This window comes from Bos grunniens, chromosome 3 (genome assembly GCF_055505025.1).
Source record: "Bos grunniens cultivar Pamir isolate PY7600 chromosome 3, Bosgru_T2T1.0, whole genome shotgun sequence".
Classification (NCBI taxonomy): domain Eukaryota; kingdom Metazoa; phylum Chordata; class Mammalia; order Artiodactyla; family Bovidae; genus Bos; species Bos grunniens.
The window spans coordinates 44,472,141-44,498,631 of record NC_141167.1 but is presented as its reverse complement, the minus strand read 5'-3'; the positions used below and the strand labels follow the sequence as shown (position 1 = coordinate 44,498,631).

Genomic DNA, 26,491 nt, shown 5'->3' with positions numbered 1-26,491 from the left:
ATTAGATTTCTTTATTGTGAACCAGACTTGTATTTAGATATTACTGTCTTTGTGACCTCGTTGGACTTAGAGAAAAAGAATGTTGGTATTTAGGGAGAAAAAAAACCCCCACAAATCATCTTGGCTAAATCATAAGTTAAATACAATTGTATGTAAAGGAGAAAAAAAATAAAAGAGAACAGAAAGTCAGAATCTTGAATTACATTTGTCCAGACCAAAGTTTTACAACGTGATACAGAATATATATGTATCAAAAAAATTGGATGTGTTACAAATTTTTGATCAATATGCCAATATATTTTGTCTCTCACTAAAATACTCTATTTGACAATGCCTGTCAGATTAAGTATTGCATTCAGTGGGTTGTGCAACATGACACAGCGATACAGGGCAGAGCAAAACTTCCTGTGAACCAGGAAGGATTGTATTGCAGATTCAAGCAGATGCTAAGGAAAAAAATGTTTATGAAACACCTGAGAATATTGTCTTCTGTGTATATAAGAAAGAGTAGTCAAGATAGTCAGTATTTCTATCAAACAGCAACAGTGGTGCTGTGAGACCAAAAAACCCTAAAGTCTGAGACAACATTATTTTCTGTAGTTCCAACCAATCAGTAATTGCTGCTGACTTGTTTACTGTTGCCAAATGAGTCTTTTAGTTGAGTCACTGAAAATACATTGAACATGAAAAGTGTGAGAACTATTGTTCCAAGAAACCTATTTACTTGACCAGACTTGCCACCCTACCTAAGCTGAGAAACAAATGGGAAATTGCTAGTTCAAGCAATTCATTGTGTTGAAAAAGCACTTTTCCCCACCAGTACAACCAAAATGAAGACCAGTGATATAGAGACCCACATTCATGGAAACTTCTGTCAGAATCAGCAGTATCTCTTTAAGACAGGTGACCCATCTGGACCCAAATGGCACAGAACACATGAAGGGGAGAAGACTTCATTCACTGAGAAGTATTTAGGATGCAGAAGAGCTAAAAATGAAATTCCTTGAGCCCTGGGCAGGAATCACAGCATGCATTAGAAAGGACCAGATAGAGCTGAGAAAGAAAGACATGAGTTTGTTTTGGCCTGCCTCTTCTTCCTCCATATTTTGGCACATGAAGGAAGCCTGTAAAATAGAGTTTTTTCAGCAAGTGGCAGATGCCATATCTGCTGAAGAATGGAGGTGAAGGTAGCCCCCCAAAGCCCCAGAGTGGCTCTGAATAGTCAGGCAGAGACTGAGTAGTCCGTTACTGGTACTCCAGGCCAGCTAGAGCTCTTTCAGGAGATTCAGCTCCAAGTTTTCTTTACAAGATTTAACCATATGGAGACAAGTTTCACTGGCTAAGATCCCTTCTTTCCCATTTTATAAAGATTTGATGACAACTCAATATGCAATTCTGGCTTCCACACTTGGCTCCTGATGGTGTCCTGAAAATAGCAACCAACATCTGAAGGTGGGTTGGTGAAAATGACATGAATGGAAGGGCCACAGGGCACTAGATGAAAACCATAACTCCACCACTTACTGTTCAGATAACAACTCTCTGAGCTATGGATTAATCCCAGTTAAATAGGAAAATGATACCTGCATTACAAGAGTGTTATGAGAATGATATTGTGTACTGGTTCCAGCTCTTAGATGGAGCTGGTACTCAATAAATGTTAATTCCCTTGTCCTGACTTCAGTTAAATTCAATGTCTTCTTTAATCCTCACATCTCTATCAGGAATGCAGTCAGGTATCATCTATAGGCAATAGGCCAGAGAAACTGAGTCTGACAATGTGCCTAAAGGCTGATGGCTGGGAAATAATAGAATTAAGAGGTATCTCCACATCTTTTAAAAATTCCTAATATGTTTGCTCCTTTTGTTCTAAGTCACAAGTTTTTATTCATTTATTCATTCATTCAACAAACATTTATTTGTTCAGTGCGTAAGACATACCAGATTTAGAATATTTTAACATTTTACTTATTTATGTATTTATTTTACTTTACAATATTGTATTGGTTTTGCCATACATCAACATGAATCTGCCACGGGTGTACACATGTTCCCCATCCTGAACCCTCCTCCCTCCTCCCTCCCCATACCATCCCTCTGGGTCATCCCAGTGCACCAGCCCAAGCTTCCTGTATCCTACATTGAACCTGGACTGGCAATTCATTTCACATATGATATTATACATGTTTCAATGCCATTCTCCCAAATCATCCCACCCTCGCCCTTTCCCACAGAGTCCAAAAGACTGTTCTATACATCTGTGTCTCTTTTGCTGTCTTGCACACAGGGTTATCATTACCATCTTTCTAAATTCCATATATATGCATTAGTATACTGTATTGATGTTTTTCTTTCTGGCTTACTTCAGTCTGTATAATAGGCTCCAGTTTCATCTACCTCATTAGAACTGATTCAAATGTATTCTTTTTAATGGCTGAGTAATACTCCACTGTGTATGTACCACAGCTTTCTTATCCATTCATCTGCCAATGGACATCTAGGTTGCTTCCATGTCCTGGTTAATGTAAACAGTGCAGCGATGAACACTGGGGTACTCATGTCTCTTTCAATTCTGGTTTCCTCGGTGTGCATGCCAAGCAGTGGGTTTGCTGGGTTGTATGGCAGTTCTATTTCCAGTTTTTTAAGGAATCTCCACACTGTTCTCCATAGTGGCTATACTAGTTTGCATTCCCACCAACAGTATAAGAGGGTTCTCTTTTCTCCATACCCTTTCCAGCATTTATTGCTTGTAGACCTTTGGATCGCAGCCATTCTGACTGGCATGAAGTGGTACCTCATTGTTGAAATTAAGGACTGAAAAAACCAACAAATCTCTTTTCTTGTAGACCTTATATTATAGTAAAAGAAGCCAGATAACAAATATAAAACATGTACAAAGGTGACAATGCTAGAAGGGAATACAGTGAAGTAGAGGACTGGAGGGCTGAGTACATGTATGCACTAAATAAAGAGGCTGGTCGGGAAGGTGGTCCAATAAGTTGACCGTGGAACAGAACTGAAGGAGTCAGAAGTGAGCTACAGATATCTGAGGGAAGAGTGTTTCGGAAAACAGAACCACCAAGTACACAGGTCCTGAGGTAGCAGCATGCTGCTTTTGTCAAAGGAATATCAGAGATATTGTGGCTGCAATGGAGTGAGGGGAACAAGGAGCAGTGGTGGGATATGAAATGAAAGAAGCATGTGGGGGGCGGCTTTACACAGGGCTTCCTAGTTGATGGTTAACTCTTTGAATTTTACTCCGAGTAAGATGGGAAGCCAGTGAATGTGTTGAACAGAGAAGTAACATGATCTTAAGTTTTTACAGAGCTCACTCTGCTGGGGGACAAGGGGAAAACATGAAACCATTCATTAATTCAGGGGAGTGATGAGGATGGATGGTTTGTGTAGGATAGTAGTGGTGCAGGTGATGAGAGGTGGTCTGGTTTTGTATATATTATAAAATGCGTTCAAAAGAAATTGTTCATGGAAGAATTTGAGTGTGAGAGACAGAGAGAGAGACATCAAAGATAATGTCAAGACTTTGTTGTTACTTTTAAACACCATAGAAAATCACCAGTGATTGCTAAAGTGTCGGTCTTTACAAGTAACCGTGAATTAGTCATTTTACCTCTCTAGATTTAGCTTCTTCATTAGCAAATGTCTCATGAGTCTTACGATGGGTCCAGAGGCAGCACCCTTCCTTCCAACATCCTTTCCTTCCAGCACCTTTTGAAGGCCTCAAATTTAATCTGAGGATGGTATTTCCCCTTCCAAATTCTAAGAGTTTCTCTTCCTCTCTCTCTCTCCAAGCATCATTCTATTTCCCCCTTGTTTTCTTCTTCCTAACTTCCCTTTTCCCATTCAATGACTCTTCCTGAGTCATAGAGAGCTAGGGAGACGTGGTCATAACTTGGGAGAAGCATTCCTCTTCTTATGCGTTATGCTGGCCTTGCATTCTCAATCCAACAAAGGCTAAATTTTTGACATCTACAGTGGGTTAGGTATCCTGGGAAGATAGCCCATCTCCTCAGGAACTGGTTGCTTCTCCTTGTATTAATATCTTGATACATGCAGATCCCTTTAAAAGAGAGTAAGGGAAACACAGTGTTGCAGAGCTGAAACTTAAATCTGATAAGCTTAGGTCTATTTAAAAAGCTTCATTTTCCAGTTTTGTCACTTGCCTTCCTCAAACATATTCCCAGGACTCATAAGGTATAGACACTTGACTGACTTGAAAACCAGACAAATAGAAATTATACTGGACAAAGGGAAATCCCTCATATCTCCTGAGCACTGAATGGCTTATAGATCCTCCTCTTATTCACTATGCCATTTAATCCTTTGGACAGCCCTATGAGAAAGAAGGGCAAGACAGAAATTATTTCCCCACTTACTGGTGAAAAAATTGATAATCAAATAAATATTATTGTCCAAGGAAACAACTGCTAAATGTAGGATCCATATTAAAATCACTAGAATGTGGGTCTTCTGGTTTCTAAACACAATGCTATTTCATAATAATAGCTTCTATTTATTGAGCTCTGTATACCGAGTGTTCTGTGAATAACTTATATTAATTAATTTATTCAGTGTGTACAAATGCCAATGAAATGCATGTATTGCCCTATTTTACAAATGAGAAAACTAATATTCAGAAAGCTTAAATAAGTTAAACATACTTCAATATAGCTGAAACTAAAAAATAATAATAAAGCTTCTATATTTACTTTTTTAAAAAGTTAAATAAATTGCCCATCGGACACTGATAAAAGATTTAGCAAAGGTCAACACTGCCCTATGGTGGTGGTGGTGTCTATCATATAGGGAAACTTCGGGGTTAAAATGGATTTCAGTACAGTGGAATACTTCATTTCTACACTCGTCTCTCCTAGTTTTTTGTTTGTTTGTTTGCTTTTCTCTACAGATATGTCTTACAATTTTTCTCCTACCTCAAGGCTGTAGCTTTTTGGGTTCCTCTGCTAATTCCTCTTCCTCTACAATTGTCTTAATTTTGGAGTCCTCAAAGGCAAATCTTGAGCTCTCTTATTCCTCTCTCTGCAAGATTTTTATCCATCTCTGTAGATTCAAATACCACACATGAACTTCCAGAGAGTCTCAAACTTTTGTTTCCAGCTTAGCAGTATCCTCTAAGTTCTACACTTTCCCCCATATCCAGCTGACATTTTGGCATATCTGCTTGCCTGTCTTGCTGACATCCCAAATGTAACGACATTCCAAAGGGGAACATGTGATTCCCTCTTCACCAAACTCCTAAGCTGATCGTCTTAAAGTCTTCCCTTTCCCTGAAAATGACAGAACCACTGGAACAGTTGCGAAAGCTAGAAACTATGGTTCTTCCATTTCTTCCGTCGTCACAGTCTATCAGCAAGTCCTATTGGCTCTGTTTCCCAAATGTATCCTGAAAGTCTCTAGTCTTTTCTGTTTTAAGCCACCATTCATTTTCATCTGTGCCATCTCATAGATGCCCCACTGCACCCACTCTTGCCCCTTCTCATCTGTTCTCTTTAATTTTTTTTTTTTTTGGAAAATGTAACCCAGCTCATGTCACTCCCCTATTTCACAGTCCTCAATGATTTCCCATAGATTTCAGAAATCCTCAAACACCTTAAAGGTTTGTGTGACGTGGTTCGTGCCTTTATCTCCCTTCCTTCCTTCATTATACACCAGCCATGCTGACTTTCTAGAAGTTCTTAAAATTTTTCCAGCTCTGTCCCACTTCAGCACTCTTATCATTGCCTTTGTCTGGAAAGCTTCTCTCTTGACCCTTCGACCTGGCTGGCTTTTTGGTCTCATCTTGAACACTGTCTCCTATGAGAAGCCTTCTCTACCTACTTAGTCTTTATCACAGCACCATGCTTGCTTACTTCATCATAATTACCACAAACAGTAATTATTTATTTGTGTGTTTATTTATTGTCTGATTCTACTCAGACAGAGTTTTGTCAGTCTTGTCATTGTCACAATACAGTGTCTGCAGTTATGTGTTCCCGGTACACAAAGCTCAGGAAATATTTATTGAGTGAATGAATGGGTGAAACTCAATTTTAGTTATGAAGACTTCCATTTTCATAACTATGATGCCTTGGTCATGTTTATCCTCTGTGTGCTGTGCTCTGCAAACTCAAAGAGGCATCCCAGAGATGCACCAATATAGAAATGAGCTGCGGTCAGGACCTAACTTCTATTAAACAAGAACAAAGAGGACAAACTGTCTTAACCCAAAAGAATTTAGGCCGTTAGGCCAGATGCCAGAGTTTTTTGGCTTTTTCATTTCCTTAGGTACGTAACAGATTCAAATTTCTGAAAAGTCATCCAAAGTATGACTATATATTATAAAAACCATTTCACTTAGGCTTTAAACAAATGTCATGCTCTATTTAAATATCAGCCAGGCTTCTTATTAGCATGTACAGGGCTAGAGGCCATATCTAATCTAGGCCTTAATCTTTGTCACCAAAAGTAGGCAAACGTACAACCATAATAACTAGGAGTCTTATTTTAAGAGCCTACTTACTGTATGACAAGTGCGCCCCAGTACTATGTGCTCTATGTGTTATTTCTACTTAATCTTTGCAACAAACCTATGAGGAAAATGTTTTGCCCAACCAATAAAGATTTACTGAGCATGGCCCCACCCATCAGAACAAGACCCAGTTTCCTCCTCAGTCAGTCTCTCCCATCAGGAAGCTTTCATAAGCTTCGTATCCTTATCCATCAGGGGGCAGAGAGAATGAAAAATACAATCACAGAAAACTAATCAAACTGGACCACAGCCTTGTCTAACTCAATGAAACTATGAGGCATGCTGTGTAGGGCCACAGAGGATGAATGGGTCATGGTGGAGAGTTCTGACAAAATGTGGTCCAGTGGAGAAGGTAATGGCAAACAACTTCAATATTCTTGCCTTGAGAACCCCATGAACAGTATGAAAAGGCAAAAATATAGGACACTGAAACATAAATTCTCCAGGTTGGTAGATACTCAATACGCTCCTGGAGAAGAGTGGAGAAATAACTCCAGAAAGAATGAAGAAACAGAGCCAAAGCAAAAAACAACACCCAGTTATGGATGTGACTGGTGATGAAAGTAAAGTCTGATGCTGTAAAGAGCAATATTGCAATAGGAACCTGGACTGTTAGGTCCACGGATCAAGGCAAATTGGAAGTGGTCAAACAGGAGATGGCAAGAGTGAACATAGACATTTTAGGAATCAGTGAACTAAAATGTACTGGAATGGGTGAATTTAACTCAGATGACCATTATATCTACTACTGTAGGCAAGAATCCCTTAGAAGAAATGGAGTAGCCATCATAGTCAACAAAAGAATCCAAAATTCAGTACTTGGATGCAATCTCAAAAACTACAGAATGATCTCTGTTCGTTTCCAAGGCAAACCATTCACTATCACAGTAATCCAAGTCTATGCCCAACTAGTAATGCTAAAGAAGCTGAAGTTGAACTGAAGAAGCTGAAGGTTCTATGAAGACCTACAAGACCTTCTAGAACTAACAGCCTAAAAAGATTTCCTTTTCATTATAGAGGACTGGGATGCAAAAGTAGGAAGTCAAGAGATACCTGGAGTAATAGGCAAATTTGACCTTGGAGTACAAAATGAAGCAGGTCAAAGGCTAACAGAGTTTTGCCAAGAGAATGCACTGGTCATAGCAAACACCCTCTTCCAACAACACAAGAGAAGACTCTACACATGGACATCACCAGATGGTCAACACTGAAATCAGATTGATTATATTATTTGCAGCCAAAGATGGAGAACCTCTATACAGTCAGTGAAAACAAGACCAGGAGCTGACTGTGGCTCAGATCATGAACTCCTTATTGCCAAATTCAGACTGAAATTGAACAAAGTAGGGAAAACCACTAGACCATTCAGGTATGACCTAAATCAAATCCCTTATGATTATACAGTGGAAGTGACAAATAGATTCAAAGGATTAGATCTGATACACAGAGTGCCTGAAGAACTATGGATGGAGGTTTGTGACATTGTACAGGAGGCAGTGATCAAGACCATCCCCAACAAAAAGAAATGCAAAAAGGCAAAATGGTTGTCTGAAGAGGCCTTACAAATAGCTGAGAAAAGAAGAGAAGCTAAAGGCAAAGGAGAAAAGGAAAGATATACCCATCTGAATGCAGAGTTCCAAAGAATAGCAAGGAGAGGTAAGAAAGCCGTCCTCAGTGACCAATGCAAAGAAAAAGAGGAAAACAATAGAATGGGAAAGACTACAGATCTCTTTGGGAGAAGGAAATGGCAACCAACTCCTGTACTCTTGCCTAGAGAATTCCGTGGACAAAGGAGCCTGGTGGGCTGCTGTCCACAGGGTCGCACAGAGTCTAACATGACTGAAGTGACTTAGCATACATGCATGCATGGATTGGAAAAGGAAATGGCAACCCACTCCAGTATTCTTGCCTGAAGGGTCCCAGGGACAGAGGAACCTGGTGGGCTGCCGTCTATGGGGTCACACAGAGTCAGATGACTGAAGTGACTTAGCAGCAGCACACATCTCTTCAAGAAAATTAGAGATACCAAGGGAACATTTCATGCAAAGATGGGCAGAATAAAGGACAGAAATGGTATGGACCTAACAGAAGCAGAAGATATTAAGAAGAGGTGGCAAGAATATACAGAAGAACTATACAAAAAAGATTTCCATGACCAGATAACCACAGTGCTGTGATCACTCACCTAGAGCCAGACATCCTGGAATGCAAAGTCAAGTGTGCCTTAGGAACCATCACTATGAAAAAGCTAGTGAAGGTGATGGAATTCCAGTTAAGCTACTTCAAATCCTGAAAGATGATGCTGTGAAAGTGCTGCACTCAATATGCCAGCAAATTTAGAAAACGGCGGTGGCTACAAAACTGGTAAAGGTCACTTTTAATTCCAATCCCAAAGAAAGGTAATGCCAAAGAATGTTCAAACTACTGCACAATTGCACTCATCCCCCATGCTAGTAAAGTAATGCTCAAAATTCTCCAAGCCAGGCTTCAACAGTACATGAACTGAGAATTCCAGATGTTCAAGCTGGATTTAGAAAAGGCAGAGAAACCAGAGATCAAATTGCCAACATCCGTTGGAGCATCAAAAAGCACAAGAGTTCCAGCAAAACATCTATTTCTGCTTTATTGACCACACCAAAGCCTTTGACTGTGTGGATTACAACAAACTATGGAAAATTCTTCAAGAGATGGAAATACTAGACCACTTAACTGCCTCCTGAGAAATCTGTATGCAGGTCAAGAAGCAACAGTTAGAACTGGACATGGAACAACAGACTAGTTCCAAATCGGGAAAGGAGTACATCAAGGCTGTATATTGTCACTCTGCTTATTTAACTTATATGCAGAGTTCATCAAGCAAAAGGCCAGGCTGGAATCACGATTGCCAGGAGAAATATCAATAACTTCAGATACACAGATGACCCCACCCTTATGGCAGAAAGTGAAGAAGAACTAAAGAGCCTCTTGATGAAAGTGAAAGAGGAGAGTGAAAACGTTGGCTTAAAACTCAACATTCAGAAAACGAAGATCATGGCATCCAGTCCCATTACTTCATGGCAAATAGATGGGAAAACAGTGGAAACAGTGGCAGACTATATTTTTGGGTTCCAAAATCACTGCAGATGGTGACTGTAGCCATGAAATTAAAAGATGCTTGCTCCTTGGAAGAAAAATATGACCAACCTAGACAGCATATTAAAAAGCAGAAACACTACTTTGCCAACAAAAGTCCATCTCATCAAAGCTATGGTTTTTCCAGTAGTCATGTGTGGATGTGAGAGTTGGACTGTAAGGAAAGCTGAGTGCCAAAGAATTGATGATTTTGAACTGTGGTGTTGGAGAAGACTCTTGAGAGTCCCTTAGACTGCAAGGAGATCCAACCAGTCCATCCTAAAGGAAATCAGTCCTGAATATTCACGGGAAGGACTGATGCTGAAACTCCAATACTTTGGCCACCTGATGCGAAGAATGTACTCATTTGGAAAGACCTTAATGCTGGGAAAGATTGAAGGTGGAAGGAGAAGGGGACAACAAAGGATGAGATGGTTGGATGGCATTGCCAACTCGATGGACATGAGTTTGAGTAAGTGTCCAGAGTTGGTGATGGACAGGGAAGCCTGGCATGCTGCACTCCATGGGGTCGCAAAGAGTCGGAGTCAACTGAGCAACTGAATTGAATAAATAAAGACTATTAAGCTCACAACTGAGTGACTGAACTGACTGACTGGCTGAGGCTCAGAGAAGTGACATTACTTGCTCTTACACCAGGCTTATAGCTGGTAAGAGGTTACACGGAAATTAAACTCACGTTTTCTGATTTCAAAGTGAGCATTATTTAAAAAACATTGTGTTTTGGGGAAAAAAGATACTTATCAGTATCTTTTCTGCTGCACACTTTCTTCTTTTTTTGGCTGTACCTTGTGGCATGTGGGATCTTAGGTTCCCAACCAAGGCTCGAACCCATGCCCCCTGCAGTGGAAGCACAGAGTCTTAACTACTGGACCTCCCCCCTACAACCCCCGAAGTCCCACACATCAGTATCTTTTTATTAAATTAAGTATACCATACTTTCTGATCAACTAATGAAATGTGATTCTCTTTAAGAAGCAATCTGTGTAAGCTCTCTGGCTCTCCACTATTTCTCTAGGGTGAAATTCTATCAGTGATCTTATCACAGAGAATAATCTTAATTTGCCTTCCCTGAGTAAATAATTGGCTCACAGATATTAGCTATTTCTTGTTACCTGAAGTCTCCTCAAAGAGAAAATGCATGCACTTCAATAATGATCTGTGAAACCTTTGGATTTCATGAAGTTGCTGATTAGGTCTGTACAAAGAGAAGAAAATGGTACCATTATTCCAATATTTATTTTCTATTTGGGGTTTTACTAAAACTTTTATTTGAAGTTTGAAAACCACTCCTCTTAAGAAATAGAGAAAAAAAGAGAAAGAATGAAGGGAGGGAGGGAAGAAGAAAGGAAAAGAGAAGGGAATAAAAAAAGAAAGTTGAGTCTTTTTTCTAGGAATGGCTTTCACAATTAAGTCATCCTGATACTACTGCCTCTTAAAGCTTCATAACCAACTTTGCACCTTTACTGATAAGTCTAACTTCCTACCTAACATCTCCAATAAGATGAATAGTAGATATAGATATTCTACACTTGAAATACCTAAAACTATATTCCTATTCCCCCAAATGTAATCATTCCCCAAATTTTCATCTCAGAAAAAGTCTACACCATTTGATACTAAAAATAAACAACCAAACAACTCTTGGAGTAATCCTTGCTTCCTATCTCTGCTACACATTTCACATCCAACGTTTGGCTTTACTGCCAAATTTTAAAGTATTTGTCCACTTTTCTCAGCATCTTCTGCTACCACTCTAGTCCAAGCCGTCATCATTTCTCATCTAGATGAGATGAGCTTCCTAACTGGTCTCCCTGCTGCTACGCTCACCCACCTTCATACAATTTGCTCTCTAGACAGCAGTCAAAGTCAGTTTTTAAAAAATGTAAATTAGATCATGTTACTCTCCCTCTCACAATTTTCCAAAGGTTTCCAATTATACCAAGAATAAAATCCAAACTCCTTGCTATAATTTAAGACAGAGTTTTCCAAAGCAAGCCATTATTAGGTTGTGAAACCAATATACTGGGTAAGGATTAGCGTTGTAAAATAAAATGGAAAAAAATCAAAGTTTATTGAAAGAACTTATGTTTAAGATGTGTGGTGTGTGTGTGTGTATAGTGGACTACAACATAAAATGCATTTCTTTCTGTGGATCCCATTAAAAGAGTTTGAAAACCATTAGCCTACAATATCTTAAAGTTCTGTTTGCTCACATCTCCTGCATAATATTCCACCCCATCCCCTGCTCATCAAAATACCTCAGCCTTTCTAGCATTCTTATTGCGACTTCAGAAGAAGGACAGCTTCTCCCCACCTCTGTCCCTAGCACTTGTCTGAATACTTCCAATTACTCATATGGACGGATCCTTCTTACTATTCAGATCTCAGCTCAAATGTCACCTGCTTAGAAGCTTTTCCTCTAACTAATCTAAAGCAGTCCCTACCACTTCTCTATCACATCACCCTAGTTTATTTTCTTATGTTGCTAACCATGCTGTTGCATATTTATTTGTCTGTACATTGTCTTTCTCAGAATAATGCAGGAATCTTAACTGTCCTGTTTGCCAAAGCTCCCCCTACACTTATAACAGCCTCTCAATAAATATTAGTTGATAGAATGTTGAATATTTCAGTTTTAAGAGGGTTTTTGTAAAATAGGGACACCTTATAATGAAATCCTTAAATAACTATAATAACACTGCTAGGAAAACAAGATGCTGCTGCTAAAACTGAACAGTGATTGGCAGGCAGGGCCCATGGGAGAGTCTGATGGTTCATTTGTCAGCTGATGGAGGAAAATCCAAATGTAGTGTATAAAAGGTAATTTCTGGGCATGCAAGGTATAAAATGTAGATTGGTTGACATTGAGCATAGAATAGTCAGGGACATTGGCACAGTTTTTGTCTAGTGCGCTGTGGTACCTGGCAAGAAAACTCCTTAAAGTGTTCCTCTTGAATTCCCTTCAATAGTGGAACCAGGGGCAAAAACCTGCCTTCAGTCCTGAATGAAAGAAGAGGGACCCAGGAAGGCAAGTTAAGAGTGGCAACTGCTAAGAATGATGAGATGGGGCGGGGTCAGACTGGGAAGTGCCCTCAGGGATCCAGGCCCACAAGTAAACTCCAGAGTCAGAGGAAAAGAGGCCCCTCATTTCCTTCACAGTCCCAGCTAGCAAACTCCCCCGAGAGGTGAGTAGGATTATTACCTGGATCTTTATTTAATTCTTTCCAGGTGACCCATCATAAAGAGGCTTGTATGCTAAGCTGAGGAGCTTAAACTTTTCTTCTAGATACAAAGGAGAACCTCTGAGGAGTTTAAGCAGGAGAGTGGCCTGTTGGGGTGTCTTAGATCCCCTGGCTGCATGTGAAGGGGACTGAGGGTTTGCACATGTGGAAGCAGGAAACTTTGTGGCAGATGCACTATATGAGAAGCAATGAGCATCTAAACAAACACAAAGGCTGTGGGACATTTGTGCAGAGGGAATCTGACTCCATCCCTGGTGGCTCAGATGGTAAAGAATACGCCCGCAACGTTGGAGACCTGGGTTCAATCCCTGGGTCAGGAAGATCCCCTGGAGAAGGGAATGGCTACCCACTCCAGTACTCTTGCCTGGAGAATTCCACTGAACAGAGGAACCTGGTGGGCTACAGTCCATGGGGTCGCAAAGCGTTGGACACAACTGAGCAACTAACACTACTTACTGGTTAAGTGCTCCCCGTCTCTGGTCCCAAACCAGTCAGGAACTCCAAAGCCTTTTCTGGTCCCTATAAAATAAAACAGAGAATAGCATCTCCTTCAGAGACTGCTTTAGGGGCTGATATGATAATGCACGTAAACCCTAAGTGCCTGACACATAGTAAGTGCTCAGTAAATGTTAGCTATTACTATAGTCTGGTGGGCTAGAGTGCATGAGGTTGCAAAGAGTAGGACATGACTGAGTGACTAAGCAACATATTAGTTTTTCAGGCAGGCACTAGTATCATTTTTTAGCATGGTGGGGGACAATGAGGCAGACAGAAATAGGCTCCATATCCTGCAAATCAGAATTCACATTCAGTCAGCATCAGTTCCCATTCTATTGTTTTCCTCTAATTCTTTGCATTGATCACTGAGGAAGGCTTTCTTATCTCTCCTGGCTATTCCCTGGAACTCCACATTCAAATGGGTATATCTTTCCTTTTCTCCTTTGCCTTTTGCTTCTCTTTTCTCAGCTATTTGTAAGACCTCCTAGACAACCATTTTGCCTCTTTGCATTTTTTTTGTTGCTGTTGTTGGGGGTGGTCTTGATCACTGCCTCCTGTGCAATGTCATGAAGAGAGACTAGAGATCTCTTCAAGAAAATTAGAGATACCAAGGGAACATTTCATGCAAAGATGGGCAGAATAAAGGACAGAAATGGTATGGACCTAATAGAAGCAGAAGATATTAAGAAGAGGTGGCAGGAATACACAGAAGAACTATACAAAAAAGGATCTTCACGACCCAGATAACCACGATGGTGTGATCATTCACCTAGAGCCAGACATCCTCGAGTGCGAAGTCAGGTGGGCCTTAGGAAGCATCACTATGAACAAAGCCAGTGGAGGTGATGGAATTCCAGTTGAACTATTTCAAATTCTAAAAGATAATGCTGTGAAAGTGCTGCACCCAATATGCCAACAAATTTGGAAAACTCAGCAGTGGACACAGGACTGGAAAAGGTCAGTTTTCATTCCAATCCCAGAGAAGGGCAATACCAAAGAATGTTCAAACTATAGCACAATTGCACTCCTTCCACAAGCTAACAAGTAATGCTCAAAATTCTCTAAGCTAGGCTTCAACAGTACATGAACTGAGAATTCCAGATATTCAAGAGATGAATTTAGAAAAGGCAGAAGAACCAGAGATCAAATTGCCAGCATCGGCTGGATCATCAAAAAAAGCAAAAGAGTTCCAGAAAAACATTTACTTCTGCTTTACTGACTACACCAAAGCCTTTAACTGTGTGAATCACAACAAACTATGGAAAATTCTTCAAGAGATGGGAATACCAGACCATATTACCTGCCTCCTGAGAAATCTGTATGCAGGTCTAGAAGCAACAGTTAGAACCAGACATGGAACAACAGACTGGTTCCAAATTGGGAAAGGAGTGTGTCAAGGCTATATATTGTCACCCTGCTTATTTAATTTATATGCAGAGTACATCACACGAAAGGCCAGGCTGGATGAAGCACAAGCTGGAATCAAGATTGCCAGGAGAAATATCAATAACCTCAGATATACAGATGACACTACCCTTATGGCAGAAAGTGAAGAGGAACTAAAGAGCCTCTTAATGAAAGTGAAACAGGAGAGTGAAAAAGCTGGCTTAAAACTCAACTTTCAGAAAACTAAGATCATGGCATCCAGTCCCATCACTTCATGGCAAATAGATGGGGAAACAATGGAAACAGTGACAGACTATTTTCTTCAACTCCAAAATCATTGCAGATGATGACTGCAGCCATGAAATTAAAAGATGCTTGCTCCTTGGAAGAAAAGCTATGACCAACCTAGACAGCATATTAAAAAGCAGAGACATTACTTTGCCAACAAAGGTCCGTCTCGTCAAAGCTATGGTTTTTCCAGTAGTCATGGATGGATGTGAGAGTTGGACCATAAAGAAAGCTGAGCACCAAATAATTGATGCTTTTGGACTGTGGTGTTGGAGAAGATTCTTGAGAGTCCCTTGAACTGCAAGGAGATCCAACCAGTCCATCCTAAAGGAAGTCAGTCCTGAATATTCATTGGAAGGACTGATGCTGAAGCTGAAACTCCAATACTTTGGCCACCTGATGTGAAGAATAAACTCATTTGGAAAGACCCTGATGCTGGGAAAGATTGAAGGCCGGAGGAGAGGGGACAACAGAGGATGAGATGGTTGGATGGCATCACCAACTTGATGGACATGAGATTCAGCAAGCTCAGGATTTGATGGACAGGGAAGCCTGGCAGGCTGTAGTCCATGGGGTCGCAGAATCTGACATGACTGAATGACTGAACTGAACTGAAGTTTGGCATCAGGTGGCCAAAGTATTGGAGCTTCTGCTTCAGCATCAGTCCTTCCAATGAATATTCAGGACTGATTTCCTTTAGGATAGACTTGTTGGATATTACAGTCCAAGGGACTCTCAAGAACCACAGTTCAGAAGCATCAATTATTCGGTGCTCAGCTTTCTTTATGGTCCAACTCTCACATCCATCCATGACTACTGGAAAAACCATAGCTTTTATGAGATGGACCTTTGTCAGCAAAATAATGTCTCTGCTTTTTAATATGCTATCTAGGTTGGTCATAGCTTTTCTTCCAAGGGGCAAGCATCTTTTAATTTCATGGTTGCAGTCACCATCTGCAGTAATTTTGGAGTCTAAGAAAATAAAGTCTGTCACTGTTTTCATTGTTTCCCCATCTATTTGCCATGAAGTGATGGGACTGGATGCCGTGATCTTAGTTTTTTGAAAGTTGGGTTTTAAGATAGCTTTTTCACTTTCCTCTTTCACTTTCATCAAGAGGCTCTTTAGTTCCTCTTCACTTTCTGCCATAAGGGTGGTGTCATCTGTGTATCTGAGGTTATTGATATTTCTCCTGGCAATCTTGATTCCAGCTTGTGCTTCATCCAGCCTGGCCTTTTGTGTGATGTACTCTGCATATAAGTTAAATAAGCAGGGTGACAATATACAGCCTCGACACACTCCTTTCCCAATTTGGAACCAGTCCGTTGTTCTATGTCCGGTTCTAACTATTGCTTCTTGACCTCCATACAGGTTTCTCAGGAGGCAGGTAATGTGGTCTGGTATTCCCAAGTCTTGAAGAATTTTCCACAGCTGGTTGTGATCTACACAAAGGCTTTGGTGTGGTTAATAAAGCAGAAGTAGATGTTTTTCTGGAACTCTCGTGCTTTTTTGATGATCCAGACGATGCTGGCAATTTAATCTCTGGTTCTTCTTCCTTTTCTAAATCCAGCTTGAACATCTGGAATTCTTAGTTCACGTACTGTTGAAGTTTAGCTTAGAGAATTTTGAGCAATATTTTCCTACCTTGTGGAGGGAGTGCAATTGTGCGGTAATTTGAACATTGTTTGGTATTGCCCTTCTTTGAGATTGGAATGAAAACTGACCTTTTCCAGTCCTGTGGCCACTGCTGAGTTTTCCAAATTTGTTGGCATATTGGGTGCAGCACTTTCACAGCATTATCTTTTAGAATTTGAAATAGTTCAACTGGAATTCCATCACCTCCACTGGCTTTGTTCATAGTGATGCTTCCTAAGGCCCACCTGACTTCGCACTCCAAGATGTCTGGCTCTAGGTGAGTGATCACACCATCATGGTTATCTGGGTCATGAAGATATTTTTTGTATAGTTCTGTGTATTCTTGGCACCTTTTCTTAGTATCTTCTACTTCTGTTAAGTCCATACCGTTTCTGTCCTTTATTCTGCCCATCTTTGCATGAAATATTCCCTGGTATCATCTCTAATTTTTTTGAAGAGAGCTCTAGTCTTTCCCATTCTGTTGTTTTCCTCTACTTCTTTGCATTGACCACTGAGGAAGGCTTTCTTATCTCTCCTTGCTATTCGTTGGAACTCTGCATTCAGACGGGTATATCTTTCCTTTTCTCCTTTGCCTTTAGCTTCTCTTCTTTTCTCAGCTATTTGTAAGGTCTCTTCAGACAACCATTTTGCCTTTTTGCATTTCTTTTTGTTGGGGATGGTCTTGATCACTGCCTCCTGTACAATGTCACGAACCTCTGTCCATAGTTCATCAGGCCCTCTTGGATGGGGGCAATGCTTTTAAACGTTTTTGCCTGTGGGGATGGTCTCATAGAAGTGAACATGGAGCTACAGAGTGAAAAATAAAAAGCATTTTGACAGACAGTGGAGTTACACTGAAAACCGCAATTCAGTGGAAGGAACAGAGTTAAACTGGTCTTGATTGGGGTGAGGATGTGACTGAGGCAGGACTGGTACCGGCCAAGCCAGGCCAGGTCAGAATCAGGGCTGCGATCCCTTGGCTCTGGCGCTTCCTTCCTGAGACAAGGCTCGCGTCTTAAGCGAGTGGGAGAGGCGGCAGCCATCCAGGCCCACAAAAGGTCCGGGGTTGAGGGCCCCTCAGCCTAGATTTTGTCTGCAAACCCAGTTTCTGAGGTGCCTAAAAGTGTACAAATAGTGAAGCCGGGCCCAGCCGAGCCAATTCATTACCTCGCCTCAGCGCTGCATGCTCATTATCTGCTCTCCATATCACCTCTCCTCAGGGGGCTCAAAGGAATCAGCAAATCCCCCGGCATCAGAGCTACGAATCCCCAGCACAACCCATTCACACGCAGCGGGGCGGCTGGGGATTAATTGGAGGGGGAATGTTGTGAATTCCAGAGAGTTCTTTCTCTTTGCCTCACAGCCGGTGGCCGGGGATATTGCTACATGAAAGCTTCCCTGTCAGTATCGATCATCATTGCCCGGGCTGCTACATTCCAGAGAATGAATTGGCCTCATTTGGTAACTCAACTGGAGTGGGGGATGGGGTGGGGTGTCTTTCCGGATGGGTCCACATTTGTGGTCCCCACTTCTTGCTCCATAAGTGGTTTCCAAAGACAAACAGAAATCCACAGGACCCCTTTTTCTTCCCGACTTGGGCGATGCTTAGTACAGCGTGACTCGGAAGGGTGGGAAAGGGCGGGACCTGGGTTAGGGCCCGGGCAGGAAATTAGTTGAGGCAAAGCCGCGTCTGAGGAGAGAAGCAGGCCAATAGCCCCCCAGGGTTTCTCTGATTGCTTTGATGCGAGGCCGACTTCCCCCTCCCATCCCGGGGCTTCTCGGCAGGAGGCCTGCGGGCTCTCTCCCTGCCCGCGCCGAAGGGCGCCGGGGCCTAGGAGCCGAGGGAGCCCAAACCCCGCCGCACCCTGGGGCAGGGGCGCTCCAGCTAGGCAGATACGAAATGCAAGCGTCAGACGCATTCCCTGAGAAAGCAGTTGCTGGAAGCCCAGAGAAAAGACAAAAGGAGCCTCTTCCTGGGATTTTATCTCTTGAGGTCTGCAGACTGAAACCTTTCTCTAATTCTTACCTTTTTAAATGCATTATTGCTAGACTGCTTTTCCCTCATCCCCAACTTGTCTGACCGTTGCTCGTTCTCCCGTCCTCCTAGACCCTCCCCCTGCCTATCTGCAGTATTTCCTGAAACTCCCACCAAGTGGAGAGTTCAGAGAATGTACCCTGGGAAATCCTGGAGTCTGGGCCTCTTCATGCCGCCGCGAGAGGTACCTAAACTGAGGGTCCTGAGGGGCTGGCTGAAACCCCCGCCGGGCCCTGCTGTGGGGCTGTGTGGTGCCGGGCAAGTCGCTGGGCTCCCTCTGCCTCACTTTGGGCATCCGTCAGACAGATGATAATAACTGTTCTGCCTCCCTCTTATGACTGTGTAGGGATTAATGGAAAAAGGGATTTAAAAGCACTTTGTGATTTGTAAAGCGCTCAACAGAAGGTATGATGATTATTAAATTCTCTCATTGGGCATGGTATCGAATGTATTCGTGATCTTTATAAAAACTTCATTCTGCATTTACCTCCCTCTATCTAACTAGTCCTGTGAAGTATGTCCAGGCAGGGACAGAGATAAAAAGTAAGCCAATGTACACAAAAGGAAAAACAAAAAACAAACAAACAAAAAAACATGATTGTTATTATAATTTTCAAAAATAAAAACAAAGTGATACCCCTGCAGCATTTCAAATTATGGATGCCCAGAAGGTGACTCTCTCCACGTGGGCATTTTTCTAGTCCAATAGTCTATCTATTGGGGATTCTTTGGCATGGCAGCAGGCAAGCATTGGCGGGCAAATCAGAAACACTCTGTAATATTGAGCAAGTCATTTCCTCTCTCTGGGCTTCAGTTTCCCCATCGCTAAAATATGTGAGTAGGAGTGGACTTCCTTAAAATCTTTTACAATCCCTCTGTTTTGTCATTCGGTAGTTGCCTTGATTAATATTTAGCAACAGTTGGGGCTCCAAGGTCATTTCATATTTGCTAGAATATCAAAGAGTTTTACTAATCTTCATCCAGGGATAAAGGACTAAGTGAGCAAACAATCCAGAATCATGCCAGCCACTTAGGGACCCTTAATTCTACTTAATCATAATGAGAATTTTTCAACATTTGGAAATTAATATGGGAAGAAGCATGACATCATGCCTTAGAACACTCCAGTGCAATTGGCACAGGATCTCATCGCAATTAGCACGGTTTCCTCACCCCCAGATGCTTTAATACTAAAAGTGCCTGCTTCACTTAGTAACTCCACTCTAAAAACTGACACCTGAAAACCACAACCTAGGTGTTACAAGACTCCTAAAGACCACAAGGTCAGCATTTCATTTCACCATTCAGTCTGCGAAATCTAGAGTTTCCCCGCTCAGGGTCTTTTATCTTTCTCCCAGGTGCCCTCGCCTGCCTTAGAAAGGCTGCTTTCCCCTTCCCAGCTGCTGTCAGCTGGCTTGTCTGTCCCCATTGGGAAACTTCAGGTTCAAGGCTCTGTCTGGGGAGGTCATATACAGCCTTGACTATTATTCTGATGGATTGTTTTAATTCTCCCCACTTTGATCATGTCAGTTTCCACAACAAACAAGGCTCACCAGAAGCATTCCTGAGCTCACAAAGGCAAACATGCTTGGCTTTGCATCACATGCCAGAGGCCAGAATTCTTTGGTTTTAGCTTCAAGGCTATATTAACCCTTGGTTGCATAAGTTTCCAGGTTAACACGTTTAACCTTCGTTTCCTGCAACCAAAGACATGTTAGGCTCCTCCAGAGAAGTGCAGTGATTTCCAGCCTTTAATTAAGTAAGGATCCAAGTGGCAGATGCAGTTCACACACTCTGGAGCCAAGTCCTGGCTACGAAGATTCTTTTGCTCCAAATGCTCTGCAGTTCACGGAGAGTAACTTCAGCTAATAAAAATAACTCTGTCTACTGAGTGCCAGGAGCCGTTTTAAACCACTTAAAATATTATCTCATCTAATATGAGCAAAATGTTAAGGTGAAATAAAGATTGTGGCAACTTCTTAAGTGAAGAAACCGAGAAGATAGAAGCTAAGAAGTCTGTCCAAGATTACATAGCTAGCCTGGAATGGGGCAAGGGTTTTAACCTGGATTTGCCTGACTTGAGGGGCAGTCTCTAACACTATTAGATATTAGCTGTCATTATGTGATAGTTGAAAGAGCTCTTGATTGAGAGTAAGGAAGCCAGAGTTGAAATCTCTGACTGTGGCCACCTCAGGCAAACCAGTTTTCTCCAAGCCTTGATTTCCCTAACTGTAAACTGAAGATAGAATTAAATCAGTTTTTTTTTTCCCCAAACCTCAGTCATTCACTTTATTACTCATACCATTCATAATATTATTTAATAACTTTTTCTTTAACTCAATATGCTTTTTAAAACCAAATGTTTTAAAATTAAATGTTACTAAATTAAAAACCAAAATGACTGGCTCAAAGTAGATGGTAGTAATAAAAATAAGATAATAAAAGCTATACCATTAAATTCTAGCTAGATGCTATTGCTTGCCTGAGGCTCTAAGATGTAGGCTAATCTTATGTTAAACTGGAAAATATGCAAGCTAGTTAAGGACACTACGAATCAGTTAAATTCTGTGGAGGATATACCAAGATATATATAAGATTTTGCCACAATGTAACAATATGGGAAGAAAATCCAACAACTTTCTGACTGTCTTACTTAATGTTACTGCAGAGGCGCCTGGTGGGCTGCTGTCTATGGGGTCGCACAGAGTCGGACACGACTGAAGCGACTCAGCAGCAGCAGCAGCAGCAACATTTAGATGTGTGCTACCTAAAGTTACCTCACCTGAATTTTTTCTGCATACAACCAGTGGTCCCCATCTAATATTTGACCAGAAAATGTTGTGGGTTTCTTTTTCAGCGTTTCTAACTCTAAAATACTTGATGCCGATGAGGCAAGTTAATATTAATTACTATTAAATTTGAAACTGAGTTCACTAGCACCTAGTGACTATTTCCAGAACTCCAGAGAAGGTAAAATATGAAGGGACCTTGACAGCAAAAAAAAAAAAAATCACTGTTATCGGTTTCTTTGAACAGCAAATAAATAGACTCTTCTCTAGGAAGTCTGGGAAGGACTTCAAATCCTTTAGCCATGTAATAATTTTGTATATTTACCATGGTGTGCACAGTGGGTTTTCAAAGTGTGGTTGAAAGCCCTGGGGACAACTAATACTCATTCAGGTCAAAACTATTTTCATGATAATACTAAGATGTTTCTAGAGGCTACATGAAGGAGATACTGCAACAGATGAAATGTAGAAGTAGATATGAGAATCCAGCTGTCTTCCATTGACAGACATTAAGGAGATTTACAAAATGTTAAACAATGTCTCTCTTCTCACTAATTTCTTTAATTTGAAGAAATACAGTTATTTTTTTCATAAAATTGAGTTATTTACTTTACCATATGAGTTTATTTAAAAGTAATTATTTTTAAAATATCTCAATTTACCTTCTAGTATGGTAAATATTGGTTAATATAATTCACATTAAAAAATCTCTTTGACTCTGCAATAATTCTTTATTTTTCCTGTCAGATACTTCTAAATATATTTTTTTAATTTTTAAAAATTTTATTTATTTATTTTTGGCTGCGCTGAGTCCTTGTTGCCTTGCTCTCTCTAGCTGAGGCGAGTTGGGGCTACTCTTTGTCACCGTGCACGAGCTTCTCATTGCAGTGGTCCCCCTTGTTTTGGAGCACAGGCTCTAGGCCCAGAGGCTAAGTAGTTGTGGTGTGGACTCTATAGCTCGAGCTCAGTAGTTGTGGTGCCCAAGCTTAATTGTTCTGCAGCCTATGGAATCTTGCTGGACCAGAGATCGAACCTGTGTCCCCTGCTTTGACAGGTAGATTCTTATCCATCATGGCACCACAGGGAAGTCCCTCAATAACTCTTAAAAATATGTTCTGTAGCCAAAATGAGAATATCTAAAGGTGCTCGGTTCATGGGGTCGCAGAGTCGGACACTGCTGAGCGACTGAACTGAAACTGAAAGGCCATTACAAACAGCAGCTCTGGAGTATATCAGCTGGATTATAAAGTAGGTGAAGTCAAACATTGTTCATCACAGAACTACCTGTAATGGAGAGGAGTGGGAAAAAACTACGGTTAGCAATAATGAATTGTTTAGTGACTAAGTCATGTCCGACTCTTTTGCAACCCCATGGATTCATAGCCTGACAGTTTCATCTGTCCTTGGGATTTTCCAGGCAAGAATACTGGAGTGGGTTGCCATTTCCTTCTCCAGGGGACCTTCCCAACCCAGGGACTGAATCCACATCTGCTTGGCAGGCAGATTCTTTACCACTGAGCCACCTGGGAAACCCATAATGAATTATTACGGTTAGTAATAATGGAGCTAGCTTTTCTGAAATGATCAACTCAGTGACATCATTTGTGATTATGACAAAGGAAAATTAAGAAATGTAACCTGAAAATGTTTACATTTTATATATTAAAAACCAGAATCAGAACTTCGAATTCCAAATGCTGGGATTCCAGCAACGTAAAACATGTCTGCTCACATAGAGGCCTAGAATAGAATGTGAAAAGTAGAGATTTTTCTTGCAAAATTGGCATAGGAAAATTTATTCTTTCACAAAAATTATTTTTAATGGTGTCCCCAATTAACATATATAATTTCTACACAGTGGTAGTTAAAGTTTGATTTCTTATATAGTCAAGAGACTGCTGAAAGGTTGGGCTACTATAGCAATGGATCTCTGATCACACACTCGATTAGATCAACAAGTTGGGCCAGTGTAGCTTAGCTATTTTGTGAGCTGAATCCCATGAACTATATGGCTATAAATTGATTGTGACTATCAGCTGAGACCATGGCCAAAAACATAATTGTCAATTAGTGTGTTTCACGTAGATAAGGCCAAAGTGTATTTGCACCTGCACTAAATGCCTCACTCTCATTTTGATTCTGGGAGTTCAATTTACAAAGAGAATTAACATTTCTCTTTATTTTAAGTGGTTTCTATGGATACCTTCTATGAAGCATTTCATTCACATCTATCCAATTTAAGCTTCTCATTTTAATTTAAATACACTTTCATTCCTTCAGAATGTGTATATGATATTCACAGTTCATTTTCTGAAAATAACCTGTGAAAAGCATTTATGCACACAAAATTTTAAGTTAATATCTTTAAGAGTTAAAAATGAGAAACTCCAACAATACAGAAATTCATAATCTCAAAATTGGAAATGTGTTTCCATCTGCCTCATACTCACTGAAAATCTGAACTGTAATCTAAAGAATCATGTTTTCTGATTTCAGGTTTGTTTGTTGTTTTATCCTTACTGGGTGCTTTTTTGTCCATTTCTTAATCTTATTTATTGTTGCAGTTTTCTTACTTTAGCATGCTGTTGCTGCTGCTGCTAAGTCGCTTCAGTCGTGTCCAACTCTGTGCAACCCCATAGACAGCAGCCCACCAGGCTTCCCTGTCCCTGGGATTCTCCAGGCAAGAACACTGGAGTGGGTTGCCATTTCCTTCTCCAATGCATGAAAGTGAAAAGTGAAAGTGAAGTCGCTCAGTTGTGTCAGACTCTTCACGACCCCATGGACTGCAGCCCACCAGGCTCCTCTGTCCATGGGATTTTCAGGCATGAGTACTAGAGTGGAGTGCCATTGCCTTCTCCTACTTAGCATAGTTAGGATTAAAACTTTTTAGGTTCTAATGCCATTAATATTCAATAAGGTTTCTACTTAGTGTAGAAAAATTGAACAGCAACAAAAAAGGTTTTAGAAGACTACAACCTCAGATATATAATATTGCCAGTATTCGCTAAACTAATAAGCACCTATGTTAATATATAAGCTCTTGTTGAAGAAGAGATCTGATGTCATCTCCAGCTACAAATCTCTCTTTTTATATATACTGTGCAAATTTTATATACCTCAACCTAGAAACCAAGATCTTCCACATTTTGGCTCCAGATTTCTACCACCTCCATCTACCTCCCCTCCCTATGCAGACCCACTATGCCACAAATAGACCCACTGAGTTCTCCAGGGAGTCAGCCTCCTTTCAACCTCTGGCCTTTGCTTTCACCATCCTTTTTCTTGTGAAATGTTTCCTTCAAGACCCTCACTGTCTGTAAACTGAAATTTTATTCAGACCCTCAAGGCAGATGACCAACTCCCTTAGAAAGTTTTTCCTCATCCTCCCAACCAGAGGTGGCCACTTTGCTGTTAATGCCAAAGCAGTCTTAGTACTCTGCATAATCCCTGTTTGTTGGACTCATTTGTGTATTTGCTTTACCCTCTGCTTCAAAATAAAAACTCCTTTAATATTTTTATTTTATTTTTTATAAGTAATGCATGCATACAATAATATACTAGTCAGAGACCACCAAAAGACATTCAAGGAAACATGCTGGCTTCTTAACCTCACCCAGTTCTCCGCTCCAGAAGCATCCAATGTTACCAAGTCCATGTGTATCTTCTCAGAGGTAGTCTATGTGCGTGCGTGTGTGTGTGCGTGTGTGTGTGTGTGTACACAAATGGCAGTATGTACACAAATGGTATTTTCATGTTATTCTGCAGTGTGGACACATGATATTGGGCAGTTTATGCCTTATACAAGAGTGCCCAGTGGAAATGCAGTAAATGGGCCCTGCAACGTAGCCCGGGCTTTTGCCCAACTGCGTGCTCTGTGGTCTTGCTAAGTAGATTCTAAAGAAAGACAACTGTTTTAGATTTCCATGAACGGTCCTTAGGGCTGTCAATGGTCCTACTGTATATTTTTATTTCACTTTTAATTTTCACTTCATTGTGAAATATCTTTGTTATCTTCTTCACTTTGCACTCTTATAAGAAAGGACTTGCATTACAAATTCATATTTAAACACTGTCATCAGGAACAAGATTAATTTGCAAGACCTGTTTTCAGCAGTGGCCTATTTCTTTCAAGACTTGCCAGTTTACAAATCGTCACTGAAAATACTAAGTTGATATTATTGTTTTCAAATGAAATATCCATGAAAAGGCTTTCAGAAGTCATGAAAATATTAATTGTCATACTTATTATGGTGATTATTCTTTTTAGAAGCAAGAATTTTAAGAATGTTTACTAGGTTAGCTTTATTTGGAGTTTATTAAATCTAAAACATGTTTTTAAAATCTAATAATTATACCTTTTTATTTTCTCCAAATTAGCCTAAAATATTTTTTTAAAAAGGTTTCGTACCCTATTTTCATACCCTGAGGGCTCATTGGGTGTCAGTTGCAAAACATGTCAAAAATTCAAGGCTCTTATAGTTCCAGAAAAAAAATGTATCTTTAATGCTTCTCACTCCAGGGGTCCTCTTTTGATGTGTTGCTGCCCTCATTTTCCAATAGTTAAGTCTAAACCTGTGTTTTTTCTTAGAAAATTCATCGTTCTACTTTGGAGCCTGAAATTTGCCAGCCAGGACCATGGCTCCTTCCTGGATGTGAAAACCCAGAAATGCATTCTTACATCCAACCATCTGTTTGTATTTTATAAACCTATCTAGATTATAAGCCTTAGATACACCCATTTCAGAATTTTATTTTAAATGGCTCTGTCTCTCTGCTTGGACATGTTATATTTAAGTCAGAATCTCTGGAAGACAAAAAGACATTTTCCCATACCTTAAAAGATGAGAATATAAATATTTGCAATGCCATGGATATTTAGTACCCTTCCCCAGGGGATTTTCCTGACCCAGGAATTGAGCCTGGGTCTCCTGCATTATAGGCAGA

The 26,491-nt window shown here is 40.6% G+C and overlaps 1 long non-coding RNA gene across 1 annotated transcript in view; it reads right to left on the bottom strand.

The window, feature by feature from the left end:
• Window positions 1-18,839, bottom strand: part of LOC147375580 (uncharacterized) — a 114,024-nt gene extending 95,185 nt beyond the window's left edge. The window contains exons 1-2 of the long non-coding RNA XR_015161568.1: window positions 18,750-18,839; window positions 13,375-13,437 (exon numbers count right to left, since the gene is read on the bottom strand). This is a non-coding gene — a long non-coding RNA (uncharacterized LOC147375580). The remainder of the gene's footprint in view (window positions 1-13,374; window positions 13,438-18,749) is intronic.
• Between the last annotated feature and the right edge of the window lie 7,652 nt (window positions 18,840-26,491).